This window comes from Platichthys flesus, chromosome 19 (assembly GCF_949316205.1).
Source record: "Platichthys flesus chromosome 19, fPlaFle2.1, whole genome shotgun sequence".
In the NCBI taxonomy this organism is placed as follows: Eukaryota; Metazoa; Chordata; class Actinopteri; order Pleuronectiformes; family Pleuronectidae; genus Platichthys; species Platichthys flesus.
In genome coordinates this window covers 7,189,227-7,201,612 of record NC_084963.1, presented here as the reverse complement: position 1 = coordinate 7,201,612, position 12,386 = coordinate 7,189,227, and the positions used below count along the sequence as shown (strand labels likewise).

At 43.4% G+C, this 12,386-nt stretch overlaps 1 protein-coding gene across 3 annotated transcripts in view; it reads right to left on the bottom strand.

Moving 5' to 3' along the window:
• The window catches only part of strbp (spermatid perinuclear RNA binding protein), a gene marked incomplete in the record, with an annotated part of 76,120 nt that extends 67,949 nt beyond the window's left edge, over window positions 1-8,171 (bottom strand). The window contains 1 exon segment of one of the 3 annotated variants that reach the window (XM_062412837.1): window positions 7,948-8,171. 3 annotated transcript variants of the gene reach the window in all.
• Window positions 8,172-12,386: the final 4,215 nt, after the last annotated feature.

The following is a 12,386-nucleotide window of genomic DNA, read 5'->3' as shown; positions in this document are numbered from 1 at the left end:
GCCTGAAAGCTGAGAAGAATAACTAGTGTAAGAGGTTCCTGTGGCTGATGGTGCTGCAGAGACTGACGCCTGTTTGCTATGTTGCTCATCGGTTTTTAAGGTGCTTTCAAACCTGCCTTGTTGAGACAACGGTATAGACTCTAGCCCAAAGGACAAAAATCTAGTCCATTCAAAAGAGGTGTTCTCGGTCTGGATCAAAATAAACCATGGCTCGGTTCAGTGCAGTGTGAAAACACTATTTTGAGTGTTCGGACTTTCAAACTTATTGTTAATCACTCTGACGATATGATATTTGAATGACGAAGACGTTAATTTTGCCGGAAGTAATACCATATAGTTAGAACTTTGGTAATTGCTCAATTCTAACAGAAAGACTACTTTTTTCAATGACACACAACCTTCACAAAACCAATCAGTGTCTAGTATAGGTCGATGCAGCCAGGACATTCGTCAAATCGAAGTCTTTAATCTACTCTCAAACTTTCAATGTGAAAACAAAACTAACTGGATGTTAACAACGTAATAAAGACATGAACCTTGGTTCAGACCACAGTCTGAACTTTCAGGTGTGAAAACGCCCTCAATTCTTAGTCATGAGTTCTCACTTATCCAAGCCACACATCACCTACATGTTTCAGCCAAGTCTGTTTGAGAGGCACAATCTGCATGTCCTAGCCAGCATGGCGGCTTTTCTGTGTTTTTCTGAGTTTTTTTTTGTGCTGGCAAGAGAGAGTGTTTGGAGAGAGCTGTTTGGGAGCTGCTGGGTTGTCGCTCTAATGAGATGGGGATGAAAAGCCAGTGCGTTGGAACAGCACAACATTTCTGTATTCCAATATAAGGTAGAGTCCACAGTGGCATGGATTTAGCTCACACAACAAATGGAAAGCAGTAAATACATTGCATTGCTCTTAAATTACTGCATACATACAGAGCTCTGTTTATCAATATTATCACAAGTACAAGCCGCGTGCTATAAGCCAGCAACCAAGACTGTTTAGACCAAACAGGCAGGGAGATGGCTTATTCAAGAACAAATATGCAGATGCACACATGCAAAGTCAATTTTGCATACACATCTGTTGCTCTACGATCCTTCCTTTACCTTTCACAACTATAAGCACACAAACAGACACGCACAGACATAGGCAGCTGCCTGTGTGGTGGCTCCGCATACGCAAGTCAGGCTGACACTGATGTGTGTGCTGGAGTGAGACGATGATGTGGCTCCAGAAGGAGAAATGTGGTGAAGCTTCCCTGCAAGTCGGCGTTTCTCTTACGTTGTGTGTGTGTCTGTGTGTGTGTGTGTGTGTCACAGTAGAGCTTGCTGCTCTGTTGCCCACCCTGCTTTTTATCCCCTTCCTCCCAGCAAGAACAACAAGCATGGGTGGATATGCCTCGGTAGCTTTGAGACATACGACACAAGTACAGTATATGTGTGTATTCATTACTAAGGTATCTCTGTTTCTGTCCATGAAGTTGCACAAATACTCAAACCGATCTTACGAGTCTACAATAAAGACTTAATTCCATATATAACAACAATAAACTGTTTAGTATTTTGTTATTTCATCTCATAGTTTTAAGCCCAAGCCTTGAAAAAGAAGTGAGGTATATGTAACTGTAGATCCACCACATTATACAATATGATTATTTCAATGACATTGAGCGCTCAAGAGATAGTCTTTCTGTTTTAACAGTGATCCTGAGGTGCGTGGTGTGCAGAGGGCTGAGACCACAATCCCATAAATCCTACTTTACTAGATGAACGTCCTAATCAGATAAAGAAATCAGAGAACACACACACGCACCACACACACACACACACACACGCTCACAAAACATCTCCCTGATAATCTCCATTACCAATTACGGGGTGATATGCCACAGCTTAACATTAAAGCAGCAATTAATCTGCTAACACCGGTCAGTGGGTCATCGTAGTAGGAGAGAAAATATTGCTTTAAGGCACACATGTGCACAGACCAAGCAAAGGCATCATGGGAGATAGTTTTTAATAGCTTTTAAGTGAAGTATATTTTTATCTTATTTCTCCAGAGATGCAATGCTGCTTTTTAAGTATTGTCTGAGTTGTCAAAACTGTGGTGCAGGACTCAAAATGGATCCCCGGGCTTTATCTGATAGATTCTTATCAAAGCAGAACAAATGCATGTTATAGATTGCTCTTTTGTAGATGGTATTTCACATGGTTTTAAAACTGCAAGGTTGAAAGATGCTGCTGCTGTGTCTGTTTTCTGGTGATTTTTTATTCAGGTCAGGTTGAGTGAGAAACCAGGTATGATGTGTTTCAGCATTTCTCTATATCACACGCTGACAGATAGCAGCCTATATGGGTTATGTGTCAGAGAAAAAAGAAATTCTGACTGGCAATTTTTTTAGAGAAATAGTGAAGAGAGAGGAAATGGGATGACAGAGAAGAAAGACAGTAAATGGTCCGGCACAGCAAGATTGGAAGCAGGGATCTGTTTCTCAAGACCTTTGAGCCTATGTGGATTGAACCCTAAACATTCAGCAGCAGGGTCACCCCTGAATAGCCATTTTTTTCTCCTTTTATAATCCTCAGCTTTGCCTTTCTGCCTGCCATCAATCCATCAATATTTTGCACAGGCGGATTGAGCCGGATTATGTTTTCCCAAGGCACCGACATCAACCAGAAATAGACAATACAAACCTACAACTAGAGCTGGAATTGTCTTTCATATTTATTAACGAAGAGCGAAGCCAACTGGTCTTCATCTGCTCAGCCTGATGTTAATAATACAAGAGATGAATGGAGAAACCAAACAATGACAGATGAAGCTCATGAACAACCTGCTTTACATTGTGATGAACAAGCAGCCCTCAATTTGTATGAACTGCTAAATCATTTATGTTATATATGTTAGTTCTAAAAACATGATTTGATTCTGTTAATCGTTTATTCTATAGATCTGATTTATAGACCTGTGTGTGTCTGTAGAAGGAAAAGAGGTGACACACTGTGAGTCATAGTTGAGTGATAGAGCAGATGGGCCCCTCATATCTGTCAAACTGAATTCTTTCACTCCTTCTGTGCCTCCACATGAATGTGTGTTAGTGCATGTTATAATACTTCTGAAGCCAGATAAATCCACTTTCTGATCATAGTGCTGATTATGTATGGACTTCGAAGGTGCAGTGATACTTAGTCTTAGAAATACTCTGCTACTGTGAACAGCTCTATCTTGTTTAAGATCTTTAAGGGAAAAGAAAACAAAAAGCCCTTTTTGAATGATGATGACATATTTTAACAGTGAAAGAGAAATGGCTTTACTGTCACACATTATATAACTGAATCCTTTTATACAACCTTCATTCATTCCTCTCCTTCTTTGCATCGATAAAAAACACATTTCTCCTTAGAAGTAAAATGTGTGTGAATAAATGCAGTACGTGGTGACTGCAAGGATAAGAACTGAAAGTCAACAAATCTGGATATGAATAATTGGTTTGTTGAATCTTTGGATCTGTCTGTGCCACTGTGCCACTTCTTAATCCCAGTCTTCTTCCCTGTCGGTTAGCATCACCTCGGTCTCCAATATTCCAGTCTTATTCTGCTGTATGTTCACTGTCTCGCCGTGTGCTTAAATATTAAATACGTCGTTTTATCAGCCTATTAATATGAATCATAATTAGTGTAGAAATAGCTGCAGTGGTACTGCTGACAAAAAAATTGAAACCCACCAATGCACTGAAAAGGACCATTCTTCACTCTTCTCACCTTCATGCTTGTCACTCTATCGTTCCTGGTAAATGTATCATCATCATATCAGCAAATGAAATAAGGATACAGATACAGACAGTGGACTTCTGCACGCTTGTCTCTATAAATATTATGCCCTTCACCCTATGATATTTTCCACATTAGGTTTGTTATGTGTATATGATCATGCAGGACTTTGTGTGACATCCATCGGATCGTTTACGGCTTCCAGATTTTTAGTGTTAAGCAAAATTAAGATGATTGTTTTTCTGGATTCTGTGTGAACCCACATTAAAAGGGTTTACAATGCCATCTGGAGCATTTCCATTGTAATAAAAAAGTGTCAATATTTGATTTTCAAATGTCTGTGTAGAGCAAAGATGATAAAAACCCTGTAGCATGTCAATTTCTCTGCACTGGCCTGACTAATTCAATAAACTCTATGAAAAACAGCGTATCATAGATCGAACAGCTTTGTGTAAACTCTGCCTCTACATTCATTTTATGATTGACCCTTAATATTAAACCAAATAAGACGCAAATATTTTCACTCAGGTGCTACAAAAATATAGATTACTCCATATAGATTACGGATCAATTTTAAATGCATCAACCCTCCTAATAAAATTGCTGCAGCTTAAATAAGTATATCTCTTGACAAAGTTACAATAGAACTTCCGAGGTCACCTGCATACGTGACATTAAAGAACAGGGTTTACTTTAAATCTTATTGTTGAAATATCCACGAGCTTGGCGAAATTAACTCATCATACACAGTACATTTAGAAATTACAGCGCTATTGTGTTTTTGACTTGAGAATGCAAGCCATTCTTCCGGAGCTCCCTATTATTTCAGTAAGTTCCCTCATGCATCTTATGATGAAGGCTGCCTTTGTTTAACGCCGCCACTCCAAGTCAAAGTTCAAGTTAACAGCAACTCTGCAGGGACGAAACCCTGCAGAGTTCAGCTCAGGTTCAGTGTTTGTGTGGACTGGAGTGGTGCAAGCTGTGGTGCAGGAAACCTTACATGGCCATCTCTCACACTCACTGCCTCGGTCTGTGTCACTGTCTGTCTCCCCCCTTTTCTCTCCCCCCCCATTCTCTCTCATCTCTTGTCTCTGTCTCTTTCCTGGATTCCACACTGAGGTGAAAGGAAACAGGAACGGCTGCAGAGGCTGTTTTCACCGCGAAGAATCACTCTTCCTCTTGTGATGCACGCACACACACACACAGACACACAAACACAAACAGCAGTATTCCTGTTTCGATGTCTTTGTTCGGTAGCCAGTTTGGAAAATGTTTCCTCAAACATGTTTGTATGATAAAGCCATTCTCGTTTACTGCGTTTGGAATGAAGGGGGTGAGTGTGTTTGCATGTTTGTGTCTGTGTGCATCTGTGTGTGTGTGAGTGTGTCTGTGGTTGTGTGTCTGCATGCGCACTTACATGCGTGTGTGTGTGTGTGTCTGTGCGCGCTTGTGTGTGACAAACAGCACAGTTGAAAATGAGATACGGTCATCGGAAAGATCTGAGTCAGCAGACTGCAGATGGCTCCTTAAATATTGCCAAGAGGAGGAATAATCAAAACAGTGGTGCACTCTCCTGCTCTCTGCCCTTTGTTCAGTCTCTCCTGCACCACAGCACCACTGGGACTCTCCTCAACTCCCTGTTGTGCTTACTGGGACCTTGGCAGCCGGCTGCCATATCAGCCAATTATGACAGCTTTTACTAAACCATCCAGCCAATTGGATTAAGGCTACTTTTCCTTGCCAGATGAGACTCCAAATGTGCTGCTGTGTGCGAGAATATGAGAAGTGGTGGGCAGACTCCTGTTTCGCTGATAGGCACCGGGCACCAGAATACACATACGCTGCAGAGGCAGTGGCTGGAGAGGGGGACATCCCAAGACTGCCACTGTGCGTCGTGGGATTTTAAACAGTTTAAAGCAAGAACAGCACATGAAATAAAACAGAACCCAGGCAGCCAAGGAACCATGATGGTGCTCCAGACACACCACACACACACACACACACACACACACACACACACACACACACACACACACACACACACACACACACACACACACACACACACACACACACACACACACACACACACACACACACACACACACACACACACACACACACACACACACACACACACACACACACACACACACACACACACACACACACACACAAACACACACACACACACACACACACACACACACACACACACACACTGTACAACCCGTTGAGACAGGCGAAATAAACAAAGCTGAACTGGAAATAAACAAAGAAACGTCCTTTGGCGAGAAGATCTCAACAATTTAACATAAATCTGTGATGCTTCCGGTTGTGGCAGTGATTCTATGTTGTTATTACACTGAGTTTGTGTTAGAGCGTGTTTGTCTTTCTCTTGCATGCTCCCTGTTCCTCCTCTGTCTTTAATCTGGGTACCTGGGCCCGAAGAAGTTCCATTAGTGAAATTTCCAATCCGCTGAAGCAATTGAAACAACTGTAGGTGCTTCAATCTCCTGTTTGCTATTAGGGGGAAAAAAAAAACTAAATATAGGGCAGTAAAGCCCTACTTTAAATGGAAACGATCCTGTATTTCTGGTCGGATAGGTCTAGTTTCTCAAAATGTCAAATTAGAATCAGATTTCCAGATAGATAACCAAATAACGCACACTGTCAAGGGATAAAAACTGTCATGCAAATGAAGGCACGCACATGTAGGTGAGGATGCAAATCAATAAGACAAAAGAAACAAGAAAAACAGTTAAGACCCCCGTCCACACATGAATAGGGAGAAATGAGGAGAGAAATATAATAAGTGTTTTGTGATCGTGCAACGGCATCTCACTCGCTCTCCCTCCTTCTCCTCCTATTTTGTCGATATTGATAGAGAGTTCATTGCCAAGTCAGCGCTTAGGAGAACGAGTCTGGGTAAGTGCTCATAGGGGCCTGAAGCATACACACTTAAATGTAGACTTCAGACTCACACACACTTTCTCTTTGACCAAATCCATCCACTCATAAGATATTTTTCCATCACAATCCGTTGCGAGAAGACGCTCAAATAAATGGATGTACTAGCACATGTCCAGCTCAGCAGCACAAGAGCAGCATTGTGTGGCTTCAACAAGCCGCAACTTAAAGAAGTCAGTGGTAAATCAATTCTACCCATGAAGGGTGAGTTCCATAAGGGCAGGGCACTGACACAAAGGCACCCTACATTTCTAACCAACCGGGGCAGGTGTTGTTCGAGTGGGCACTTTGAAACACATAAACAGGTCGGAGCGGACAGGAATAACCAAAAGGCAACAGGCCCAAGGGGGGGACCACCAGGCATAAAGCCCCCATACAGGGGACCACAGACACACTTCAATTAGCCCGTCTGTCAAAACAGAAAACAGAGACCCACCATGCTGCCGCTTCAGCATCAAGATCGCACATGATACCGAGCAGGCGGCCGTGAAGGGACCTTTGTACACCGAGGGCCTGATAGTGACCGGTGTGACCTCTCGGCCGGAATCGGGTGTTTCTGGGCTTTCGAACCTTGCTCGTGTTGAGGTATGTCAACGAGCCGGTTCAGCAGGAAGAGAGAGAGAGAGAGAGAGAGAGGAGCCGCGTGTCATTCACACGGATCACACGCACGGCGCAGAAACAAAAGGCACGCGCGCTGCATACAGAGGGAGCGAGGATGGGAACTGCTTTAAAACACATATTGGTGGGGGGGAGGGAGGGAGGGAGGGGGAAATGCCTGATCAATAAAGAATACCTTCGCTTGCAAGTGATCATTTAACGCGGGTTTGAATGTGTGTGTCGAGAGGGAGATATCTAGGCTTAAACAATAGAGCTCAGTGGGTTGATGGTATCTCACAGCCCCAATGCGGAAGTGGGTTACCAGACACCTGCTATGAAAGATGAGCTAAAGATGAGTCCGGTCTCCTCGTGTCGCTCCTCTGGGGTTATTTCAGTTTAACACCGACACACACTCCAGAAAAACAAGGCGCTGAAGGAAAGTGGCCGTTTGCTCACGTGTTAAAGTTCCCTATTTCACTTTTATTTAAAAGCGAAAGCAAAGTAGCGAAGAAAGAGGGAACTAACACGTTGAACTTCTGCCTCCGCGTGTTGTCTCTCTGCGGGGAAATACAAGGAACAAACACTCGGTTTAAATGAAACGTGAACAGACTTACAGTGTTGGGTGGTTAAATGTCCGCCAGTGAAAACAAATCCATCCACACGACGGAACAGAAAATCCGACAGGAGCCGGTGTGGGAGCTGTCACCGCCGCGCGAGCTGCAGTCACAGACCGAAGGTGCCTTGACAACCGGGACAGCGGAGCGCGAGACGGTTCAGAGCAGAGAGCGCGCGAGGAGCCGCCTACTGGTCTGCACGGGACATGAGGAAGAGAGCGAGTGAGAGAGAGAGAGCTACCGAGAGAGAGGGAGCTAGAGAGAGTCAGAGAGAGAGAGAGGGAGGGAGGGGGTGGAGAGAGAGAAAGAGTGAGAGAGAGGGATGGGGTGGAGAGAGAGAGAGAGCTAGAGAAGGGGAAGTGGTGGAGAGAGATAAAGAGTGTGAGGGAGAGAGAGACAGAGATAGTTAGAGAGAGGGTCAGAGAGTCATTGAGAGAGTGAGAGAAAATGAGAGGGAGAGGGGCTGGTGAGAGAAATAGAGAGAGAGAGAGAGAGAGAGAGAGAGAGGGGGGGGAGGTCAAGAGAAGGGAGAGGGGAGAAAGAGAGGGAGAGAGCGAGTGCATGCGCAGATAGGGTCGGTTCATTCTGGAGGAGTGGGGCTGTAATAAGGCAGAAACCCACTGAAGGGGAAATAATCATCTTTTTTCAAATTGTATTTTTTACATTCATCTCAATCAATAAATCCAATTAGATTTGTATTGCCCATTTTCACAAATGTTTACAAAAGTTATATAGTTCCATGTGGACCTGACACTATTAAACTGCCACATATGTTGTTGTAAAATGTATCCTCTGATATAGTTGTTGGTGTAAAGTTTTGTACACTAAGGGAGACATGCGACAGCAGCTCATAGGACAACGTTAAATAGATGGCACTGTCTCGCTCTTGATTAATTTTGTGTAATGGTGAAAAGTGAAGCCAAAATGTCTCGGTCGCCACCTGGTGGCCGGCTGCAGTATAGCTCCAAAACCTCAAAGGTCAACGTAGGCCTACACATTTTCTCAAAGAAGGTTTCTATCATTTTTAGAATTGTTCTTATCAAACAGATGTTTATGTTTCTGATAAGTTAAACATCACGATTGACAGCTGACTCATGATTGGTCGAAAATGGGTATGAGTGAGATCTTGCTACCCGCGAAATCTCTACCACTACAAATGCAACATATGGCAGCGCTGATAACTGGGATAATTTGGCCTCAATTCCAGTGGAGACTGGTTCTCCATCTTCATTTACAGTCAATGGTGGTGGCCTGTAACTGGTTTTAATTATTTTGGTCTATTAAGAACAGTGATTCGTTATTTGTAAATATTGCATTCCAAGTATTGTATTATATAAAAACATATCGTCATTTATTAGTTGATCGTATCTGAATCTACAGCCCAACTTGGAAATATATAAGTATTTCCCTCCGGAATGGACTACAAGAACCTCAGTCTCTACTTTACATTCAACCGCTGTTTTCAATCTCCATTTTTCTTATTGTAATAGTTTTAACACAACAAACATGCAGTTAAATAAGATGCCACAGGCTACATTTAATTTCCTTAATGAGGGTTAGAGGGAGCCCGGTCTAACCTACATCCTCACCGTGACTTCTCCATCCAAGAGAAGCAGACAGCCTTATAAATAATTCAGCAATAAAAGCTTCTTGCCTGTGCTCGGCTGCAGGCTGCATGCAGCACCAAAAAGAAGAAGACCCCCATCCCCCTGCACCTCAGCCCCCTCCCCTCTCCTCCTTCATCACACCATCAATCCGCGCGGGCGTCACCAATTCAGACAAATCTCCAAGCAGAATAAAGTTCAATCAACATTCCTGCGTCGCAAACGGCCGGTGAGCCAAACCAGCCGAGGGATTACACGAGGCTTCTGTCAACTATCAATAGCCGAGAGACGAAGGGTGGGGGGGGGAGAGAGGTGGAGGGAGGGAAGGAGGAGCGGGTGAGTTTCACTGCGCACCAGCAGCCACCGGAGCCCGTGATGCTGCTCCGTCCTGTCCGGAGGAGAGCAGGGGACCACCCGCGGCAGACGATGCGTTTCATCCTCCGAGCCCCGCATGTCCCCCGCATGTCCCCGCACACTGTCCGGACACAGCACGGACAGAAAGAAGAGAAAGAGACGGAGAGAGGAGATACTTCTGCATCGTACCTGAGCTCTGCTGCCGTCCCTCAGTGTCTGAAGCGCCGATCTGTCCGAGCTGCTCACCGCTCAACGGGAATCCAGGCGACGGGGTTTGTTCACGTGGTCACGCTCGGTGATTCTAATTGGCGGAGCCGCTCGAGCCTCGCGCTCCCGCTCGCACCTGTGTGGTGGGGCAGGTGCGGGAGGGGAGGAGTGCGTGTGTGTGTGTGTGTGTGTTTGTGTGTGTGTTTTTGTGTGTGTGTACTATGTGTGTGTATTATGCGTGTTATATGTGTTGCACAGTGTGTGTGTGTATATTTGAGTGTGTGTGTGTGTGTTATATTGGTTAAATTGTATAACATTTTGTGTGCGTGTGTGTGTGTGTGCGTGTGTGTGTTATATAGGTTTAATGTGCTTAGCAGATTGTGTGTGTGTTGGTGTTATATTGTACTGTGTGTGCATGTGTGTGTGTTTGGGTTAAATGGTGTGTATGTGTTGTACAGTGTGTGTGTGTGTGTGTGGGTGGAGAGATATGTGTTACATGGGTTAAATGTGTTGTACAGTGTGTGTGTGTTATATGGGTTGCAGGTGTTTAACAGATTGTGTGTGTGTGTTTGTTTGTGTGTGTGTGTGGAAATTAAGCCCCTGGTATCATCCAGGTTGGGCTATTGGGAGGCTTTAAACTGAAATGGAAAATGAATAAAGGCACCAGACCACCTGTTAATAACAATCCAATAAACATATTTTTATATGTGATTATTATGAATAATATGAATAATTACGAGTTGATATTGACAGTAAAAAGAAAATCTGATCATAGCATCACACTGAAACACTTTTTATAGAAATATACATACAAGTGTAAGTTTTATCGTTTGGCCTGTTCAGTGTAAAAGTCTTACAAGCATGATATGAAACAGGCAACTACAAATAGCAAATAAACTAATGTTTACTGTCGTCTAATAATTCTGTTAGTACTTCCATCCAAAATGTGAGTAAATATCCAAACTTAAAGTGAATGTTGGCACCTTTGGTTAAATATCTGTATTTGTAAGAAAGCCTGTGCAAACTTTGCTGTTTAATCAGGAATAATAAGGACTTTAGATTAAGTAAACATCAACTACTTGAAGGAGGCATTTTAATTCACCAGAGGAAGGAAAAAACTGTTTTTAAATTAAAAAAGGTATTTGGCTACTTACCATCACATAATTAGACTGGAAATGGATTGCCTATATGTTTTTGAACATGTAAGTGACCTTCCCAGAGAAGTTAGTTTTAGTTTTAGTTTTGAGAGTGCATTGTGGTGGTAGCAATGAGGATGAAGCCACAGTCCTTACGGTACAAATATATATTTTATTTATGTCTTTTATTAACATTATTACCTCTTTGGAATGACATATAAACAGACCACTGTCATACACAAGCAAGCTGAAGACTAACTCAGCTACAATCAACGTACCTGAGGGACACTGGTGGCTCCTCATTAGCAGCCACTTCTGATATTGTTGCTGCTGCATCCAACTCATCTTCCTGTTGATGATGATAATGATATCAGCCATGTCAAACTTTTATTTTCTTGCCATTTGGCATATGGCATATGGCATATGGCAAATGGCATAATGTCATGAGACACTTAAACTTACAAGGGGTGAATGCAAGTCAGCGGCAAAATGGGGCTAAAAGCTATTTCCTTAAAAGCGTCATAGTGTTGTTCACCACCTATACTGCAATTGTTGCATCTCAGCAAAAGATACACAAAACCTGCATCCAGCATATTTGTGGATGAAAACAAATGAAAAAGATACATGGGATTATTAGCAGAAGCTAAACTAATCAAATGCACACCAGCACACCAGCACCAGCACACCATACCCGCAGCGATTCATCTACCTACTGAGGCCACAGCATAGTAGCAGTCAATGGTGCGGGAGTATTTTTAGATTTCATGTGGGTTGCAGATGCTGCTCTACTCAACCAGGTCACAGCAAACAGATCTGGGTTTTTTCGATATAGCGCTCGCTGTCTTTATCTTCTTCCCGTTTTTTTCCCCCCCATCACCGTTTCCTTTCTAATATTTATCGTCGGCCTATTTGAAGACGTGTGCGGACAGAGATTGGGATAGTTATGACTGTAGCTGGTGGCATCATCGTGGCATTGCGGTCTTCTCCGCCTCTACCCAGATTTCTGTCATCTTCCTGGCAGATAAGGACAAAGACACTCCGCTGACCTCCAGGCTGTTGGCAGTGATGCCGCTCTATGTTTTCCCCCTGCTCATTTTTTTGGAACCAATTAAAAGCATGTTGGGTTTTTTAGGGCGAG